This window comes from Falco peregrinus, chromosome 5 (assembly GCF_023634155.1).
Source record: "Falco peregrinus isolate bFalPer1 chromosome 5, bFalPer1.pri, whole genome shotgun sequence".
NCBI lineage: Eukaryota > Metazoa > Chordata > Aves > Falconiformes > Falconidae > Falco > Falco peregrinus.
Genome location: NC_073725.1, coordinates 6,650,268 through 6,672,834, shown reverse-complemented (window position 1 = coordinate 6,672,834; position 22,567 = coordinate 6,650,268). Strand labels below are relative to the sequence as shown.

The following is a 22,567-nucleotide window of genomic DNA, read 5'->3' as shown; positions in this document are numbered from 1 at the left end:
AATACAGCCCAAAGAGATTCATTTTACACTACTTCAGGCAAAGCCCAATTGATCACAAGTTTCTAGAAAAAATAACTTGCTTTCTTATTTGTCTGTAAAGTGCCTAGTACACATCGGTGCTATTATAGAAAACAGATATTGATAAGAAGAGAAAGTATTAATAGTAATCCTTATGATATCTGTGGGATGAGCAGATACTTCTGGGTGATAGAAAGCAAGTAACAACTGAGAGCATGATCTAGGGAGAAAGCCTCCAAAGCATTTTCTGATTAATTTTTCCTTTCTTTTTATTACAATATTGTGGCTAAAAATTTTGCTTATAACAACCACAAAGCTGGAAGACTCACTGGCTTACCCTTAGTGGTAAGAAATGCTCTATTCAGCCACATTATGCTCTCAAAAAAATCAAACACTCCCTGTGTCATTTGTTTTACTTGTTTCTTCCCGTGACTGTATGGAACAAATGGGTGCCTATTTTTCCATCACACTGACTTGCTCTCAGTGAACAGCTGATTACTCACTGTCAGGCATGTAAATCTTTGAAGTGCAAAGCAAAGCAAAGAATGTCCCTATTTACTTCTAAAGTGAAATCCCAGCATCCGGCAGAACTTTAAAACTGATTTTTCTAGGGCAATACTTCTTTCATCCTGACAACACTAAGTATTAGAGAAGAGAGCTCTGTCTTATTTCAAGCGGAGCTCTGACCCTCGAAGTCTTACGGTGCTGGCTGTGTTTACATGAGCGCAGACTGTTTTTCTCCAAGCTAGTTCACATCATGCATGTTCCTCTCAAACTCTTCTGAATCCTGAATGTTAATGTACCTCCCTTGTCCCTTGGATCACTAGGGAATTGGGAAGCTGTGCAGTCTGGATGCAGCATGACAATTTTCATCTAAAGGCTGGTATTAGTCCCATTTCATTGACAAGAGGCTGACTCATTACATTAATCTTTTCTCCTTTTTGGCACCTAATTGGTGTTGCAGGTTGCATTTTTTTAAATAATATTTAATAGGGTATATTATTTTCTATAATTCAGATAACAGATCGCATTAAGTTTCACCTGCATTGACTCAATACTTCTGCAGAATCTAATCTTTGCACTCAGTAGCAGAAGTAGCCTCATTAGCCTCTGGACATGTTTGAGCTACTTGCCAACACAAAATGAGGGCTCTGGGCAGGGATGTAATCCAGCCCACTGTGCAACCAGTTTCATCACTGCAATAGACTTTTTTTTTTTCTCCTTTTCATCACATGCCTTTCACTTCCATAAATAGCAAGGCAAAGCTGCTCGCCCACAGCCGCCCACTCACCCACAGCCATGACTTAACAGTCATCAAGAAGTGGGAACAGTAGAAACTGTAATCAGCTATAGCTATGGCATTCAGGGGAAGGCAAAATTTGGAAATTCTTCTTGGTTTTAAACCACTTGAATCCAGCCTGGGGACAACGGCATGTTTTACTACATAACCGTACTGCATTAGCTGAGCAAAGTTTCTCCAGTGCACCGAGACAGGAGCCCCACAGGAGAGAAATGAAATCCTCTTAACTAAACCCACTACCATCATGTAAATGTATAGCTGGGGTGACATGTATAGCCCCAGTGACCCTCTGTTTGGTATTACCTAACTGGGTTGCACCAGTGACCCTCTGTTTGGTATTACCTAACTTCCAAATGCTTTACTCTGCGCCTTCAAAGCTCATTTAATGCTGACTCTTTTCCCTAACTTTTTTGGACTCCTGCAGCAATGTGAACCCCTTTCCCAAGCTAAAAAATAATGCACTGGGAAACCCCAATGACCCCAACATAGTTAATTGCCCAGACTGGATCAAAGCTTAAAAACCCAAAGACAGACATCCTGTAGTATGAGCCAGCACAGCCACTGTCAGCAAGGAGTAGGAGTGTGGATGGGTCAGTCATGGGAAGAGTATGAAACATCAGTGAACTTTCACAATTTCTTGCTGACAGCAGGGCAATGATGAGACTTCAGACCCAGAATTTTTAAGCTCTGTAAGGGAGAGGGTCGTGGGGTACAAACACCACCCTGTCAGGCACCAGCCTGAGCCTGACCTCTCCTACCCCAAGCTCCTTCAGGCTGTCTCCATTAAAGTAATTTGTTGGAACTGACCCTCCTCCACAAGGAGCTGGCATTTTTCCACAATGTTGTGTAGAAAAATTCCCAATGAACTGAATTAGCTGGAATCTTCTATGTGCTGTCAAAACCTTGTACTTCCCCTCAGCCTCATCTGAGCAGTTTTCTGCACAGAGAGGAAAAGCCAGCTTGACATGTGATGTGGAAACCTCCCAGACAAACGGCTGAGGCTGAGCAGAAGACATTTTTGGGGGCTTTCTTCAAATGGAGAAAATCAGGCATTTATCCCTCTGCACAAGACAGTAACTCACTGGGAACCATCTCATTAAAGAAGTGAAGGAAACTCAAACTCTCTTGGAATCAGAGCAGTCAGAAAAGTAAGAGAACATCATTTAGAAGATGCCTAAGTGGAGATTTAAACCAAATCAAACTAGAGACCACTTGATACACATTTTTGTGAGATTAATTTTTTGTATTGCTGAGTGAATGTAACTTTGAACACGATCAGGAGAAATGGGTATTGCAAACCAGTTCAAAACAGATTGTCCTGAATGATACAGTCTCTACTCAGGTACAAAGACAAGACCCACTCCGGAGGCCCTTCTTGCCATTGCAGTGAAGACACAGTGCGTGCCCCTCAGTCAGGGACCTAGCTGCTTCACAGAAGGCCGATGCCCTTTGCCCACCACTCAGAGCCCCCATTTTGAGGGATGGAGGTATATATAAACGGGCAGTTTCTCAGGGATGTCTGCTAGGAGAGGACAAGGGAAGAGAGTCCCTCTATTTTATCCTCTGTAAGTAAAGGTAAGGGCACTTTGCCACTTAAAGATGCTATTCCCAGGTGCTAAAAGACAGCAGCAATTGCTCTCCTCCCTCAGTCCACCTGATAAGGGAGGAGAAGGCTGGGAGCCACAGGTTACTCGAGCATGAAGGACAGTTACAGTGAAACCTCTTTTTTCTCCACCCCATACAAGAACACCAGCCACTTTCTGGAGAGGCAAGAGTTGCCCCACAGTTTCAAATGAGCTGGTCTCAGATGCTGCCAGTGAGGTGCTCAGCTCACCCACAGCCGCATCTTCTTCCAGCAGCCATCAAGTAGTGGAAACTGCTACAGTTGTGGCATTCAGGGATAGGCAAAATTTGGTGGTGGCTTTTTTTTTTCTTTTTTAAGCCACCTGAAGCCAATCTGTGGGATATATTAAGTTGGCAAGTTGCAAGGTACCTGGCTAGCTTTCAGTAAAACACCCAGAAGCAGTCTGTATGGCACTGGTGGAAACCAGTGGAGCCTCTCCAGCCAGGTATTTTGCAGAAGAGGCTCGTTTACAAACAGAGGTGGGGGGAGAGGAAGAAGAGGTGGATCTTATCACTACATTTACACTTACAGGGAGGTAAAAAACATATCTGGAAGCCATACCTATGGAGCTTAAAAGAAATTATTAAGAAGAAAAATTAGCCTGGTTGCCTATAGAAACATGATTGCAGTATATGTTAATCTGTCTCAATACTTGCCCTCACTATCTTTTGAACCAGCTGACTAATTCTAGCTGAAGTTGTCTGAATTTCGTAAAATTTGGTAGCTAGACCGAGGCAAGAGATGTGATCTGAGCACCTGTGCTCTTTCTCTCCTGGCTGATCTGGCAGCAGTGCCTTCTGCCTCCTTTGCAGGTAGTGAAAAGGAAATGTCGAGGGGAGAAGAGAGTAGGAGGAGGAATGGGAGTGAGGGAGGGATGTGTGAAAGGTCTGGAGGGATGTTTGGGCTTACTGAAGTGGGTGTAAGGTGTGCAGAAAGATAGAACACAAAGGAATAGGATACCAGGCATCACCAATTCCAGTGCTCACAGAAAAAAAATCCCCTGTATAACTGGCTCCAAGTGTTTTGTGTCAACCAGAAATACCTAGAATTGCAAAGATTTATTCTTTTATGTATTCATAGATTTTAGCACTTAAAATTTCAAGGCATTGCATATCTTTGCTATGGGACTCCCTTTAACCCCCTTGTTGGTGGTCCTTCTTGCATCTTCCATGCTGCGGCAGAACGTGACTGTTTTCCTTTGCTGTGCTGGTGCTCCATAGGTAGAAACCAGGGTATCTGTGTTGGGGTTTCTGAAGCATAAAGTGGGAAAAAGCCAAAAGAAAGACTTTTTCTTGTCCTGGGAAGGCAAGAGGGGAAATAATGAGGAAAAATAAAGGTGGCATAGGGGTTGAGAACTTAAAAGAAAAAAGATGATTAAAGGAAAAAAACACAGGGTGAGTGAGTTATATTCCAGTGCATCAGATTGGAGATGTCTGTTGGTTTCTCAATTGACATTTTTGCTGAGAAGATCCCTTTTTTTAAATTCTTCAAGAGTGTTAAGGCAAAATCCCTACTCCGGGGTGCTTTTGAGAGACAATAATTTTATTTAGCAACTGAATTTGCAATCTTTGCTGCACTTTCTCACAGCCAACTGGGGCAAAAGTTGTCTTCAATGTCATTTTCTCCAAGATTTCTCAGAGCAACACCTGAGAACTTTACAGGCAGAATCCTAGTGCAGGACCTTGCCTCTAAGACCTGAAATGTTGGGGCTCAACATCTTTGGTTACTGCCACTGAATGGGGATGGCTGAGGAGAAACTCGAAGCAGCCTGGGTTTCCAGTCATGCCAATCTTTTCAGCTCCCAGAGAACAGGTGCTTTTATTTTTCACAGAGAAGCTCTGAACTGCCTTTTTCCTGTCCGGATCCCTGCTGTCACCAGTCCTCTTCCTCTCCTTCCCATGCTCCTCTTCCAAAAAAGCCACACAAAGAAGAGCGTGGAGGCAGTCAGGCATCATGAGCTTCAGCTTCAGTGAAGCAGACTAAATAACGTACAGCAATGGGTGAACAGCCTTTCATATGCCTTCCCTGGGCATCCTTCTCTCCAGATTCTCAGGGCAGTCCCCATTTCTACTTTGACATCTGAAAAAAGGTAGCAAGGGCTGAGCAACCTTGTAGAGACTGCCTGTTCTGATGTTGGTCTGATTAATCCTGCTATGGCCAACACAGTGTGATGTCCATAGTTCCCCTGGCTAATAAGGGAAAAGCTGAGATTGCAACATACCTAATGTGAACTATTAAAATACTCCCCAATGAGGACTTTGCACAACCAGCCTGGATGACCTCTCTGGGGAAGTTAAAAAAGGACACAGAATAATGTCCATAAATTAAAAATGTCCTTAAAATTTTTCCTTAAAAATTACTGTAAGAAGAAAAAAGAAAAAAAATTATATCTAACACGACCATGAAAATAATGCTTCCAATTCTGCAATGCCTGTTTTTGGCAGGATATTACAACAGCCTCAAAGCTCAGCCAAGCTGTTGGAGAATTAGGTCCAACAGTTTCTTAATCCCAGACTTCTTTTGCTTCATGTAATTTTCACATTCACCTATTAGTGATGTCCAATACTCACATAATAGTTATGTAATACATTTGGGGCCAAAAAAATGAGTTTTATTTCTTCATAACCTTGTTCCTTTAAATGTTGGTAAGCACAGCATTTACTACCATTCACAGATATTTTAAAATGGCTGTTCCTGAAAATTAACACTGTAGCTTAGTATTACGTATTAGCTGGATCCAGCCCTTTATTATATATTATGGATATATCTGTATGATATGGTTATTTTATTTTGAATTTAGTGGACTTCTTTCCATTCGTCGTCGTGCCTTCAATGTCACTTAAGGCTAAAGATGGATAACAAGGCATTTTCTATAAATACCTCAATAATTCACAACTTTGCTTGTTAATAGTTTTTTTAGAAATGTGTCTACATTGTTTAAATCAAAAGAGAAGTCAAAAGAAGATCTCCTAATGGACAGTTCTTGATTTCATATTTTGATGTTTACTTCTTCCCTCATTGCTTCTCTGGAAGCGATGTCACTTGTCTGAAGAAATTATTAAACCTCTGGTCCTTAGTAGCAGCAATAGGAAGCCACATTTCTTCTCATGTTCTTCTCTTTGCAACAGAATCTGGATAAACCTCTGGTCCCATTCTTGCCAAAACTATTTGTTATTTCATCCTGTGTCATAAGGTTCCATGGTTCAAAAGAGGGATGGAGGCTGACCTTCTGCTCTTCAGGGTGGTAGCCAAATGGTGGGAAATATCCAACAGGAAGAGGTATAAATAGGGGCTGGTGTTACACCGTCTCCCTCTTCCTTCTCTGGGGTTAGGATAGACACCACAACACAGCTATGATTTTTATGAAGTTTGGTCACCCCATGGACAATCAAAGGATGGGAATGTAGGACAGAGCTTGTATTGCCTCTTCCCAAGGTCCAGGCATTTGAATTTCTTCTTCTATCACCAATGGCCTGTTTCTGGAGTTTCTCCTCTGCTGAGGAGTGGCAATGGCAGTAACTTGATGTCTGTTACCCTGGGACAAACCGCTGGTGACTATTTCTAGCCACTAATATGTGGGGCTTTCTAAGCATCTGGTGGCTGCATATTCCTGCTGTTCACCAGCCCAGGAGCGTAGACAGGGTAGTTACAAATCACTGCCTCCCCTGTCCCTCTTGCCTGGTGGAAGAGGCTGAAGAGTAGCCAGAGGTGACTGCAGTACTGGAAGACAACATTAAATTTTATTGCTGCTCCCTTTTGAACAGAGCAGCAGAACCTCTCCTGAAGTGACAGCACAGCACCTGCATTTTTAGAAAGTTAGTGAAACAGGTTTAAAATGGAGAAAAAAATTGATTACTGAAGTGGGACAAATACTTTCTTATACAGATCATACAGTCAGATTCAGCAATACTTCCTTGTTTTGCAGTGCCTGCTTCAGAAGATGTGGAATCTAACCACGTTAATGTTTTTAATTTTTTTAGAGGCCGTATTTTTGAAACTCTCTCCTCAGCTTCTGGCTTGGACAGTCTCCTTTGCCAGAACAAGTTCCCTGGACTCCTTTATTACACCACCAAAAGTTCTCAAGCTTGATTTGGAGAGAAAAAGTAAAGCCCTGTAGAAGCAAATAATTTGACTGAATGGAAGGGCCGAAAGCTAAGCAAGGTAGAGCCTGAAGCACCATTACTGGAGATACACCCATGAAGCGTTAGCAAAGTCACAGATGAGAAAGCTGAAGTGTTTAAACTAGGAAAAGGACAACCTACTAAGTCTCTCCTAAGCACACACTGTGAAGTCTTACTCAGAGTTGTAAAGCTGAAGTAGTGGGACCTCTTGAACCAAAGGATAAGCTAAGAGCCAAAAGTGGCTACGTTCAAACCTGGGCTTTGCCCCTATCTCATTGTCCACAGTCAATTTACTTGATGGCTCACTGCATGCCTGTTGTTCCTGTGTTTACATGCAAATCATATTCTTATCTACTCATCTGAGTGACTATTCGTAGAAGTTAGGGGAATTGGAAAATTCAGGCTTTGAAGCCTAAATTTGATGAAATATCTAGCACTATAGTTTCTGTATTTGTTTTAATATTAGCAACATAGATGGACTAGAAAATCTGCAATTTTTAGATGCTGTCTCCACTATCAAGACATCTATAAAAGTCTGATTAAGGCAAAATGTTTTGTCTTTGATATTGTGCCACAGAGGCATGTTCAAGGAAAAAGGCTGATGATTGAGAACAGTAAGCAATTTTTAAAATGCTTTTAATGCCATTTCTGCTATTGTTTATGTCTCTCATGAGTCTGTAGTTTCTTCACAATAGCTGTCTTCTTTGCATTTGCTACTGAGCTCAATAAAGAGATGTTAATTAAAGGAAAATCTGCTGGAGGTTGTACTTCTTTGTTTGGGATTTATCCCAGGTCCTAGCTGCAACACCTCATGGCCTTGACTACAATAACACACTAGGCCTAGTCTTGTCTTGTCATGGACACATGCTCAGGTACAACCCTGACCTTCAGTGACAGTTCCACTAACACAAGTGTGCCTCCTTAACATCCTCCTACCAGACCCCCTCTTTTCTGAGGGCAGTTACATGTACAAAATACATTATGATCAGTATTACTATTCCAAATAAACCATCATGAGAACGTATTTACAAAACAACCCTAATTACCACAGCCACCCCACTCGACATGTCATTCTCAAATGAGGCAGATCTGCATTTCTGTCCTAAACTCACTGTTTGTGCATCTTTGCCTTCCTATCTGTGAATCAGAGGAAGAAAGTGTGTGTAAAGCCATCTGTGCGATGGCAGCAGAGATAAGGACTTGGTGGAAGCCAGGAGAAGGGATTTTCACCAACTGCTGAGATACAAACATTAATTCAGCTGGGTATAGCGTTTAACCCTACAGTGCTGAAGGGCAGATAGAGAAGAATTTCATTATTTTGGCTAGCAAATGCTGAATGCAACAACACAACAGGTTTTCAGAGCACCAGGCAACATGACCACTGATGGACCAACTGCTCTGTATAAAAATGATGAGGCAGACAACTAGCTCAACAACATGGATTCAAGTTCAACAGAATATGTGCTGCTAATGGAAGGAAACCTGAGAAGGACAAAGAGCAATGACATGCTTTCTAGGAGCAAAAAAGGCATCCTCTGATGCTCTGTGTGACAACTATTTTCATTAGGTTCAGTGAAAGCAAGCCAAAAAAAAAAAAAAAAAAGGCATCCTGCTGAAAATAAAACAGACTGTTTGAGGCTCATTATTGTGCATTTTGCTTGCACCTATGTGTGGGCTAAGAATTCTTTCAACTAGGTTTCTTGCTTTTTAAATATATCACAAACACACGCACAGACAAATCATAAGGCATAGACCTGTCAGGCAGCAGACTAATGTCAGCACTTCAGCCTCCTGGCTGTCAGGTCTGATTCCAAATAACCTTTTGTCCTCTTGTTCCAGCTACTAAATTACAGATCAAGTGAAAAATGTAATTATACCCCAAAAGGCCATGGATAGCATCTTAAAATGCATTGAACAGAACAACAATAATAAAAAGATAAACTAGGATTACCCGTGGTGCACAGCTAATCCAAAGTGCTCCACAGTCCCACATGGGTTATTAGAGAAGTATGTCCTATTTGCTGATTTCTGTTTTGCAGGGACAAGCACACATACACACTAGCCCCTCCCCATTTTTAGTACAATTTTGATATTTGAAGGCTTGTGAAAAATACATCTCCCCTTTTGCAATAAATACTCTGTTATGCTGTTACTGAATTCTATTGTATTTGGGTTTTTTTTCTGAAGATGATGTAGAACTTGAGCACAAGATTTATTTTCTATGCACAAATTTAGCTGCTAAATTTTTACAGAATGAAAAAATATCAAAACACTACAGGAATATATTCTCTTCTCAGCTCTGCGTATGCTACGTTGGATTGGAAGTGCTATCAAATACTGAATTAACTTGGTTTTTCATCTGATTATTGGAATATTAAACATTCAAAGACTTTTCCTGCATTCTTGCACACATCTATAAAAATATAACTACTCAAATACTAAATTATTCTTAGCAACACCTGGCAAGGTAAAAAGAGGTGGTGGTGTTAGTGCAAACCTCTACAACTGTTAGCCCAATTGACATACAATCAGAAAGGCTGCTGATGGATGAAATTTTTAATCTCCTCCTTCTTATTAATGTCATGATTCTTATCTTTATTCAAGAATTTGAGCTCATGTTTTGAAAGGAAAATAGACAGGCAATAAAATGGGAAAGCAATAACATTTCAGCCACTGTCCCTTTATTTGCAGTCTTCTACCTCAAATATAATTTGCAGAAGAATCAAATTCACCATCACCATCTGTTTGTACCAAAGACAGTTCTTCTGAGTTAGAGAAGATAGAGTATTTATTACTCCATAGATAGCTCAGGCACTACCTGATACAGCACTCCCTTCCAAGTCCAATCTTGAATTGTGCTGCAAGTGAGATGTTCTGCCTGTGTAGCAGAAACTCTAGATACTAAATTGAACTAATGGGACTGATTTATTCCCATTACAAAATTCTACTTAGAAGACAATGAGTGGGTAGATGTCTGAACTCCACCTGTGTTCTAACGTGCTGTGCTTTCATCTCCCCATTACTGTCACGCAGTAAGATGCATGCACCAAGATCTCCAGGTAACCTGGTCAGAACACTAGCCCATGCACTCTGTGAACTGCACTTGAGCTGATGTACTGAAAAAGCCGCTTGAAATGGCTGTACGAGCTGTCTGTGCTGTACTTGTTCAGTAGGCTGGTTCACCACAGTCCCAAGGCACTGGACTCTGTGGATGTATATCACAATATACTGGTCCACATTTCTAGTTCTGGGCAGCTCTAATGGGACACCTGTGTGCCTTGACCCATGCCTGTGCAGGCTCACTCTCATTTCAACTGGGGCAGTACCACACCTTTGTTGTAAAGCATACACTGTGACATGTAAAGGAGGAAAATGCTACATGTACCCTAACTACTGACTTTTTTTTTTTTTTCATTTGCAACATAAAATTTAGTAAGAAATAGAACAAAGGAAATTACAGAAGGTTTTGTATTTTCTCATGAAATTCAACGTCTATAGCTGGACGATACAGAGCTTGTACACAGCTCACATGTGGAGAAGGAAAATTAAGGTACTGAACTGAGAGCTTATTAAAAAACCACACGTGGAAATATTCCTTACAAAGCATCATGTGGAAGTTATATGAATCCTGCATTGCACGCAGTGTCTCATAAGAAGCAAGTTATATCAAAGGATGGCTTGACTTTATTCAATTGGGATTCTGCCAGCCCACAAAGAAACCACAAACCAACCTTTTCCCTTAATTCCTAGTACTTTGGGGTCTACAAGAAACAAAATTATGTGAACAATGTCCTTGGAAATACACTCTCTTTAGTCCAATCTCTGCCAGTATACTTCATTTTCAGCTATTCTGGAAGTGCCTTAAGCTTTGTCTGCAAATTCACTTGGCCTGACATTCGGCAATGCATTATAGACCAGATGGATTTAGGAAACTGCACTGATTAGATTAATCAAATCAAAGGGAAGGGAAGAGTGAAATAAAAGGAAATTCTTTTTCCCTCTACTTCCTAAAAAATATAAATAAGTAGAATTAATTTATTTGAATGAGTTGCCCAGGTGTCTCGCTATGTACTTGTATTATAAAACACAGTTTTGTGAATGCAGCCCACCAGCAGTTGGGGATCCAGCCACTCTGTGCAGGGCAGCAGGTCTCAGTTCACTGTCTGAATTACATGCTGGTCTACTAGTATTTTCCTCAGAGCCGGGAAAATAACAGATATAAAAAACCTTATGGACTATGGGCATGAAAAGATACTACTGAAAATGAAAAGAGGCATAAATTCATCTCTGTGGTCCAAACCCAATCAGGTTCTCCTGATGCCAGAGCACAGCTGCTTTGGATGCATTTTTGATGTCCTAAGGCAAGCTGTAAATTGTTCTGCTTTTGCCCCACCACATCCACTGGCATCAGACAATAGCTACAGCCTGCTTCTTGTGGTTGAGGAGAGGACAGAAAAGGCAAGGGGAACGGAACTTTCTTTTCCCCTTGGAGAGCACAGGCATGTCTGGGGCGCCGTCAGTGTCAGGCAAGCAAAAGATTTATCCCTAGAATCCTGTTCTCATAAAAAGGTCTATTCTCCATACTCCTCGGCACTGGCATAATGAGCACACCCCAGTTCAGACCTACACATTTAGCTCCCTTTTTATACAGCCTGCTTTGTTTGTAAGAGCTCACACCAAACAGCTACAACCAGTTCTGTTGACTCAGGAGGTCCATACATGAGTTACAGCAAAGTAGACTGATGGACGACAGGATTTGCCACAGAAATCCAGCTGGTGGTGGATTTTCAATACATCAGCAACCTACAATTCCCTTCCAAGGAGAGCTGCAACAACCTGTGCAGCCAGCACTATTGATATCTCCCGCACTAAAGAAGTTTCTCTTCATGGTATCTGCAGTTAGTCCGAAGTAGTTATTTATCTTCTTAAAATATCCACAGGAACAACTCAGAATTTTTAGAGCAGCCATGCTAATCATGGTATTCTTTTGGTAAAGGCTAAATGCTATGCCCTGGTGATGGTTGTGGCACTGGGTTTTCTTAAGGATGAATTGTGTGAAAAGGCATTTCTGTAACATGTATTTATTCTTTCACTGATGGAGAAGCAGCAGCATACAGAAAACTGCAGCCTGGCTAACTTAACAGGTGTCACACAGACACAGAGTAAAGGCCTATTTTTTGCCTTTGAGGATTTTGCCCTCTCCATGGGATGCTATTACCTTAAAATACCAGCTCTGAAATCAAAAGCTGTGCTCTGCATTCACATAAGGAGAAATGTTAGGTTTCCTTAATTTGACTTTTAAAATGCATTATATGTTACTACATTCAGCCTTTCAGACAAGTAAAACAAGTAAACCACACTATGTCTTTGCATATTAACCCTTCTCGCTACTTACACAAACCCTGTGAGACTGGACCCTTCTGTAGGACCATTGCCATGTACACCTATTCTTCGCTGCACTGCTTTTAATAATCTGTGTATTAACACAGAAATGACTTTGAACCTAAAGACTAACTTACATTTAAGTAAGCAATGATGTCTTTGCATCAAGTTTTTTTAAGAACAGGATTAATGCTTCTTGTTAAAAAAAGGCATCTGGTGGTCACGTTCCCATGAAACTACACTCACTGCACAAGCACAAATGGGTGTCAGCAGTGGAAGATAACCCTAATGCAATCCCTGGGAACTCTTAAGTAAATGTGCCACCTAGTGTTTCATTGGGACAACTTCATTCGTAAATCATCATCGATGCCTGCCAAGTTGTTCCCTGGAAGTCTAGGAGGTATATGGAGTCTGGCAGAGATCCTTCGATATGCCTTCTCCACCTTTGCCCCCTGCCTCCCCACCAAAAAACCACCACCCTACAACATTCTCATTGAAGCAGTACTTTCCCCCTCAGGGACTGTTTTGCTCCTGATGGACTCTGCCAAACGGCTAAGCTACATTCCCAGTCCATCCTCCTTGTTTGAGGAGCCCACACCTCAGACTGTGAGCAATGCAGAAGGCACCACAAACTGACCCGGGAGGGTCACCCCTTCTGACGAGATCTCAAACAAGCCTGATGGACTTCAGAAAAGCTGCCTCGTACCACCAGCCAAATAGCACCTGGACCAGCACACAGGCAGAGAGTGAAGGAAGCAGGGCTTTCCACATTTCTCTGCTTACAGGTACTGGGCACAATCCTTCTGAGAAGTAGCAGCACTATTCACAGAATCACAGAATAGTCAGGGTTGGAAGGCACCTCTGGAGATCATCTAGTCCAAACCCCTCCTAAAGCAGTTTCACCTAGAGCAGGTTGCACAGAATTGCGTCCAGTCAGGTTTTGAATGTCTCCAGAGAAGGAGACATTCCTGGCTTACAGCTTGCCAAAAGGGGACGACAAGTTACCACAGCAATAGATGTTGTTTTGATTGATGGATGAACCAGCAGAAAATCAGGGAAAAGGCTTTCAAAGTGTAACATCTCCAGTCTTGACAAGCAATGAAGACAATTTCTCCTGAGGCTATGGCAATGTTCCCCTTCTTCATCACTAGCCCCTGCTTGACAGTGGCACACCTGGCTTAAATGCAAACAATCTCCTTGCTCTCGACAGAAGAGATACTCCAGCTAAGTGGCTTGGCCCCTTTTCATGTGCTTAAAACATGCCCAATTGCCTTCTTATATTTTCTAATTGAGAATCTCTTGATGTTTCTGTCATGGACACTCATCACGTTTCCAGGGATTAATGTCTGGACTCAAAGATCTTAAAGGTCTTTTCCAACCTAAATGATTCTACGATTCTGTGAGTCACATCACAGCACAAACCATCCTGAGTTTTAGCTAATGTCTTGTTTGCACTTTTTCCAGATCAATAAAATTCTTAAATGAAACTCCTGTCCCTGCAGTACTTCATCAGCCACCCTTCCCCAGCTTATTAAGTTGCTGCCTATCTTTATTCTTTGCTTGAAATTCCGCTACCTATTTTTGGTCCATGTGACCACATTCACGCGCCAACCAATTTGAATTAATGTCAAGAGTATGATTTCATGAGACATTGTACTACTTTGCTAAAAATCCAATTATTCTGCATCTGCTGCACTCTTTTCATTCAGTACCTTTGTAAATCTATCAAAAAGGCAATCAAGTCTAACTGGCAGTATTCATTCTTTATAACCCATGCTGACAACTGTGAGCAATCCCACTGTTCTCCAGGGCTGAGAATACATTACAAGAAAGAGCCCATTGTTACTTTTCACACTATAGCATCCAGCGTCCTTTTTTCCAAACATGAGCAGTTTTAAAAACTACTACTTCCTGACCTTTGTAGTCAAGACTCAGTCAAGAATGCTGTCAACAGCATGTGCTTCGCTGTGGCCATGACTAGCTGTCATCCCGCCCAGGCTGCTGCCTTTTCCTGTCTGGCAGCTCCAGTGAGCCCAGGGGCTGAGACCGGCTGATAGCTGCTAACCCAGCCCAGGGGTGACTGGGGAGATCCCCGCACCTGGATTCCCAGTATCCCAGCTGCGGGATGAGGGTGCAGGCTGCTGAGCTGGCTCTCTGTCTCAAGAGCCCAGCTCAAACAGGACATTTGCTTGGGCTCTGCACCTGACTTCACTCGAGTGCCGGCATGCCTCAGGGGTGAGATCTACTGCACCCTGTATGGAAGAAAACACTCAGTGGCTCTGACGTACATTTTATGCTCAGAAAGGATAATACCTAGAGTGTGATGGGACAAATGCCAGTCAGTGTGTAGGGACATAGGAAGCCAGGCAGGAAGACATTCCTTGGCAGGTCTGCAGAGGACACAGAAGAGGAATAATTTAGTGTACCTTGGCTAGCATTAAGCATTTCGTGGTAGCCTTAGACATTAGGATTGTGGCTGTAGTTAATTCCTCACTAGTGAAGTGGTGATTCTGAATTGAAGGTTGAACGTACCCTCTTTCCATGGGGAGGAATCAAATAACTGCTCCTTAGCTACATTAGTAAGATGTCTTCATCTAGACGAGATGAATCAGAGCCTAAATATTTTTTCAGGCACAGAAAACCATGGGGAAGTAGGACTAGAAGGTACTTTAGGAGGTTTTTCTCCTGCCTGCCTCAGGTATCAGTGCTACCTGCGCCTTTTCTCCCTGATGTATTCTAATATGTTTCTGTGCCTTATGATGAAGGAGATTTCGTCACCCCCTTGGGCAATCCATCCCAGTGTTTCATTGTTCTTTTTTTTCCCTCTCTTAATACTAACCTGCAATGTTCATCACTGTATTTCAGGCCTATCATTTCTTGTCATGTCCAACATAAACACTGAAGATGGGTTATTTTTTCCTTATAATTACCCAAGCAATTATATGACCTAAACAAGCACATCACTAGAAAACTTTATTTTCTAGACAAAATATTCTAAATAAAAAAGGATGAATATTAGTCACTGTTTAAACACTTTCCTTTTGACACTAATTCCAAGTCCTTCGCTAACAGAAATTAGTATTTCTCTTATTCTTAAGACTTTGAACACTTGTCTTCCAAGATCAAAACATGGCAGTTTAGAGGTGACTGTAAAAGTTTAGTGCCTATTCTAACACAGCGTCTCCAGATTTATGCAAGATAACGAAGTATAGATTTTTACTTAAAAAATGGCTTTTCATTTTCCAGGGACTAGACAAATGAAATGTTTATGCTCTTATGGCTCCATTCCAACCTCTATGGAAGTTTGTTTATACTAATTTAGTACCATCAAACTAGATAAAGAATATAAAAGCCAAAACAAAAAACCTCAACATAAGGCTTTTACTTTTATTACATGAAACTAAACATGTTTTTTCTGCAACAAACATTTAGCTTTATTAGCATTATTAATATGCTCATAACAGGAAAATACCCAAGAGAAAAATACTAATTTATGTTTTCAGCAGAGCCTAGCTGCAGAGACAGTACTGTACTTGAAGAGCCAAGTAGCGTTTGCCTTAGGACTACTATAAGCACTTTAAGTGTATCTAATCACTTTTAGTACTAATCTGACATTCTCATTTGAGAAAATTTCAGTCTACAGTTGTGCTATTCAGATACAAAGTTTTTGCATTGCTTCCATTTAGCTACCTTTTTAAAGTGCTGGATTGGGAAACGCTGTGGTGGTAACAGATTTCATATTCACCTTTGCAACATAGACTTAGCAGTGCCCTGAAATGTTCCACGGCCCAGAGAAATCTTTGAGAGTCTTCCCATTAATTTTAGTAGCATTTGGATCAGATCATATCCATCACATCACGCCATCTGTGTAAATCAGTGTTGTCTCCAACTTACAAGCTCTCTTTAGGCATAATCATATCACTTATTCTGCTTAAGGCAAAAGTCATGAATCCTAAGCTGACGGTAATAACATAAACCAGGAACCTGGAGAGATGTAAACAGCTCAGGGAAGCAGTGTAAGCAAATACTTTGCAATGGAATCTCTCTTTCTCTGGATTACCTCAGTTTTCATTACTGCTGAAATGAATCCAGATTATTCCTCTCAAAAATCCTTGCCTGATCTGGAAAATATTAGGTATTAGGAATACCACAGTGTCCCCTTTCCTGTGCATAAACATGGACAGCCAGAGGGAAGGAACTGAAAAAGCTAACTTTCCATGATTTTACTTTGGTAGTTTTCTTATTTTTGTTTCTTATATATTGCCTATTTCATATTTATGATGCTTTAAACAAAAAAAGACACATAAGGAGACACAGCTGGCAAATCCAGAAGAATGCCAACACTGAAAGGCAAAAGAAAATAATCAGCCAGCTATATTTTAGTAATATAGTATCTATCACTCAAAATATAAAACTGCTCACTAAATTACATATACTGATAGATCTACTGTATTCATATAAACTCCTCCTCACTATGGTATAATACCAAAGACTATTCTGGATAAAATCACTGCTGAATTGCTAACAGTTATTTAAAGGAGACAGTCGGGTATGTAGTTAAGTACTCATGTCAGGGCACATTACAATTAAGTACATACATGTGATAACCTGTGTGTAGAATGCTACTCTTGCAGGAAAAGTGTGAGTGACTGATGAAAGGAATTAATTACTCCCAGAATCATTTTTATGTGTAAGTTTGTTGCTTCTAACAGCAAAAATGCCACACACCTTTTATCACTGCATGTATTACTGAAATCTGCAGATAAAGGCCACCTTTGCGTATAGGCTTTATGTTGCTGCTTATCAGTGTTGTGTCTGTGCATCTTCCAGGCAAAATCAGTACTGACAAGGAGAAGTCCCTTATGAATTATGTGGCTATGCACATAGGAGCGAGACTGTAACCCCTAATAAAAGAAGGTAGTGCGTTGTTAATGTCCCTGTAGAAATGAGCATTTTAATTTGTTCTGACCAAGCATGCTGCAAAAACCAGGTAGTTGAAGGCAATGTAAAACACACCATGTCAAATTACCGGTGCGGTTCCAGCCCCGGAGTCTGCAGGAACAGATGTTTCTGCTAACTACCTTAACCCCATGATCTGCTGCTGGGACAGTGCAGTACCCTGCAACCCTCATGTGGAAGGAAATGCTCAACATCTGGGTAGACATCCCAGCAGAGAATTAAACACTAGCTACAACCTGTACTAGGATCATTAGAAGTTTAGAGGAGCTGCAGAATGGGAAGAATAGTGAATAAATGAAAGACTGAAAAGAGTTCTTTATCATTGGGTAACAGCAGTACCTGTAGAAAATTTGATGAAGAGACAAAAATGAAGTGGTAAGATGAGGCTAAAATGCCTTCAGAAAGGGATGTGGTATGAATAACAATGTAGAAGTGTAAATACTTACAAAAATTGAACCAAACCAGGGGTTCTCTTAAAATCCTCTGTCTCTTGTGCAGTTTTGATGTAAGGAAAACTTCAGTGCCCTTAAAAAATTTAGTTCCATAACCAGATTACATCTACAATTAGAGGATTTTAGAAAACAGTCTTTCCTGGAAGTCCTGCATTTTCTGCTGTGGGAAACTGTGTGTGAGCAGGACGACTAATGAGGATAGTAATAGCAACTACTACTTCTAGCAAAGTTATTCTTCCTTTTCTGTCACCTTTGCCTCAATAGGAATAGCTTTCTTATCTGTCTATTATTTGGTGTGTGTGTGTGTGTGTTCTGCCAAGGAAATCTACAACTTTCCAGACTCCATAATATGCTTATCATTTCAGCTCTTTAGTTCTAGCTGCAGTATTAACTGTGGGCTCTGTCATTTGCACTTCAATGCCCGGTAATGAGTTCCAGCAAAACAGATAGAGAGGTTACCATGTCAAGCAGCAACACAATTTTCTGCACTGTACTGCTGTCAAGTGAAGACTCCACATACAGCTCACTCCTGGTTTAGCTCAAACTGCTACATTATTCTTTACAGACCATTATTGTTAAATGTCTCTTGCTGCTGCTGGCATGTACTTGCAACCAAAGAGCAGAACATACACTGCAGCCTAGGCTCCAAGCAAACTCGTATTTCATGTACAACCGGTATGTTTGAACTGATTGAGCCAGATCCTACTTGGAGAGAAGTTGATGGGACCTTTGCCAGGATCCAAGTAAGTGGAGACCTGGCACTGACAAAACCTTCCTTAATCTTTACTGCATTTACCAACTATTTGTCCTCTGTCAGATAAGGTAAGATCATTTTTGCAAATACTTTACGCTCAACAGCTGCCAAAGGTTCTTCCTTAACTCCAGCTGGTTACATGGTTGCTCCATGCTAACATGAATACTTGAGAAGCTATAAAGCAACCTAAACCAAGGAACTGCTTCTGCGTAAGACCAGCATATCAAAGAAACAAGGTGTGGGACAGCCTTTGCCTGGCACAGGGCACTGTGTCACAGCATCCAGGTCCCACTCAAGACATGAGGGGGCTGCAGTAGTGCACATACAGGGCAGATCACAGCAGTGGGAATGAAAGTGCAAGAGCAGGACACTGGGATGGTTTCTCATCAGCAACCATGTCAGCTTTTACCTGATCAGAGAATTCATGAAACTCCAGCTTGAATTTACTTCCAACATTTCAATTCTTTGAATATATTTTCCCAAATTACATTTGCTGGGGTAGGGTTAGAAAGGAAGATTTTTCTTCTTCTTGCCTGGGACACAGACTGCTGATGCAGTAAGGGCAGCAGCTGCAGGATAATGTGATATGTAATAGCAATAAACATTTCAGAACTGCGTATTTTACTGACAGACTACTGCAATTTTTTCTCTCCTACATGTGGCAATTGTTTGCTTACAGGAAGTTACACTTCTCCTACATTCACCAGCAGCATGAACTACTGGTAATTAATTACAGTACGTACCAGTACTAGGTACTTATCTGCCCTACATCTTCTAGTATATGTTCATTTGCCCCAAGTACAGCATTCCATAAGCAGAGCAGACATTAGGCAGGTGATCACAACTTGTCCAAGCTTAAATTACAACCCTAAGCAGACAACATACAATCTTAAAATGTTCTTAGCACAAAAAACTATTTTTCGATTCAAAATTCTTTTTAAGCTGGATCCCGTTAAAATGACAATTGTCTACACTGCTAAGAAAGTATTTGCAGTATGCTGTTCTATACCACTTGATTCCTTAAAAATCATTGCGGCTCCTTTCAGATTAGAGATCTGTTAAACTATGTGGACTAAAATTTGGAATTTGTGTCAACAAATCTAGCACCTCTTTAAAGTTAGGCTGAAATAACTTTTGGATGAAACATTGGCATTAAGCATCTTAAAGCATAAATATTTTCTTAGGCCTGTTACAAAAAATGTTGGATAAAAAAGCATGAACAAAAACAGCTTAATCCAGCCCATGTATCACACCCCTTTTCTGGAATGGGCATGACTCCATTAATTACAGCCTCGCAGAAATTATCACTATGGGAACAGACAGGTACCCCAGGCAGTACCAAGACATTTCGTCTTAGTGCTGGCTCCTCCCGTCAGACCGTGCCTTGGTGGTCCCCTTCCACTGACCTACCCCTAGGGGAGTGACTGAGACATTGAATAATCTCTGCTGTCAACGTAGGAGGTGACAGAATGAGCAGACTCCCCGGATGCTGTTAACAAACCCGCTAAGGAGACGAATGCCTTCAGCTGCACTTTCACACTCTGGAATTGGTTTCAGTATAAAACAAAATCTCACTTGTAAAAAGTCTAATCTGTAAGAGGAGTACTGATGCTTAACCTTGAGCACTGAATTCTCGCCTTCCTCTTGAGAAATAATGGAAGTTTCTGTCCTGCACGTATGGCTTTCCTCCCATCACCTCTGAAATATTCAAAACACTCCAGGCAGCGCTTTCAAATAAACCATCTCAGTTATCAAAAAATGACATTTTACCTCTTCAATTGGTCAGAGAAAACGCACCTTACAAAAAACTCAATGGTTTTTCACACATGCAGCAATGAATTTACTTTGCAGAAAAATGTCATACTGAATATTCAATCACTTATTTCTAGGGGTCTGAAATTTATTGGAGTAATTGAAGTGGGTGAAGGTATTTTGAATTGTGGGCAAACCTGGCCTTTGTCTAAAATGCTGTACAACACATGTCAGCCTCAAGCAAAATATCTGATAAAACTCCCACTGAACTACCACTTCTCCATATTAATTTAATATTTTACAGGTCTTCTAAAGTTTATATAAAAACAAACATTAAATTTCCCTTATCCTCCTTTGTCTCTATATGCTACTACTGACAAACGCTTGCTATTTTACCAGTTTATTCCAAAGCCCAGTCCATACTTTATCTGAGGTTACTGTGAGGAACAAATGGGAATGATGACCACTGAGTCTTTGCCTGCTATCCAGAACTCTCATGAGCTTCCCCCAGGAACATACACATCAAAAGCAACCATGATAGGCTTCACCATACAGACTTCTGTGAATTTCTTTCAATTGCTAATAATATAGTTGAAGTAATCTTTTTTCTCGTGGATTTGCATGAGATGATGGAAAACTACTGGTATCAGTAGAGAAGCCCATTGGGAGTCCTAATCATCAATAGTGAGGCTTTAGCTGCTACAGAAGGTCTTCAGCCTGGGAGCAGACCACCTATTTAGCCCCACTCTTCTTGTAGCTGTGATTGCTGCTACCCCTCCTGGCAAGAAAAATATGTTAGAAGCAGCTGCTATTCTTCCTTCTGCTGCTTCCCCTCAGTGGGAGGAAGGCAGAGAGGGTTGCCAACAGTGTAGTGGCTTAGCTAAAGCCAGCTACTTTTACACAACAGCTCAACCATGCAGCCCAGTCTTGCAGGCTGTTACTGCCTGCATGTACAGAAATCTAGATGAGGGCCACTCCTGGTAGGGTGAGGACCCATGGTACTGTCTTTTGCATCATGAACCACCTTGGAGGTAAATAATACTCTATAAACACTTCAATTTCATTCAGCTGCAATATAAAAGACAACCTAATCAATCACTAATGAGGTTCAGAGGTGTTTTTTCACTGTTGACAGCAAGTTATATCAAGTCCAAACATCTTCAAGCACAGTTATCTGGAATTAAGGATGCAGCTCTCCACTCACTTTAATCCATTATCACCATTTTTTGAGCTGTCATCAGAAAAAAGTCTTGCCCTCTCCTTTGTGCTGCACTTCTACTCATATGAGGTGGCTCAGGCAGCACATCTAGCTGAAAATCCACTCCCTCCTTCCCAAATACAAACCGGCCGTAGTTCCCTACTAGCTAGCCAGCACGCTGAACACTAAACTCATCAGTCACTCTGCAGAATTACACTTACAAATGTCAGTAAGTCAATTCAGCGCTAACACTGGACTCAAAAAAATCAGTTTTGTTTGACAGTTCTTACTGCCTTACCACCCGGGAAATGAAAATATCCACATGTCACTGCTAAAAAGACTGTTTCTCATATGTGAAAGAATTTCTAATTTTACATCTTCAGATGGCTGCTAACTGCATGAAAATCTCCATTTATCATCATGTAAATAAGGCCTAGTCCATACAATGCTATGGGATATAGACACATGAGAGAAGGAGATCAAGGAAAGCCCACTTCAAATGAGAAGAGCGAGAAGAAACGCAAACACACAATATCCCAATTTCAGACCCACGAGAAGAAAGGAAAGAAACCACATAATATCCCAATTTGAGACCCATCCACCAAAGACTTGGCAGAAAAGAGGAGCTTTGCACTGTGAATGGCAAGCTAACAAACTTGAGCTGTGGTAAAGGGTCAGCGGGAACCAGTTTCATAATCCTACTGTGGAATATGCTTGAGTATACATGGATAAAGAAACATAATTTGTGAACCATTTTAGATGCAGTTCCTAAGTTAGACAGTATATATACATATATTTACTCAGTGAAAACATTTGCATTTGGTACTTACTAGAAAGCTTTCACCATAAGCTCCAGTCAAACATTAGTTTGGAGCCAAGATCACATTAACAGGATATAAACTTTTCAGTGGGGTAGTAATACTTAACGAAGTATAGAAAAACAGAAACAGGTCTTTAGGCAAAACACTTTTTTCTCTCAGATTTGATAGGAAGACTAGTATTAATTG

At 41.0% G+C, this 22,567-nt stretch overlaps 1 protein-coding gene across 3 annotated transcripts in view; it reads right to left on the bottom strand.

Annotated features, from left to right (window-relative positions):
- The window catches only part of CHN2 (chimerin 2), a 163,238-nt gene that overhangs the window by 44,741 nt on the left and 95,930 nt on the right, over positions 1-22,567 (bottom strand). The gene's annotated exons all lie outside the window — the stretch shown is intronic.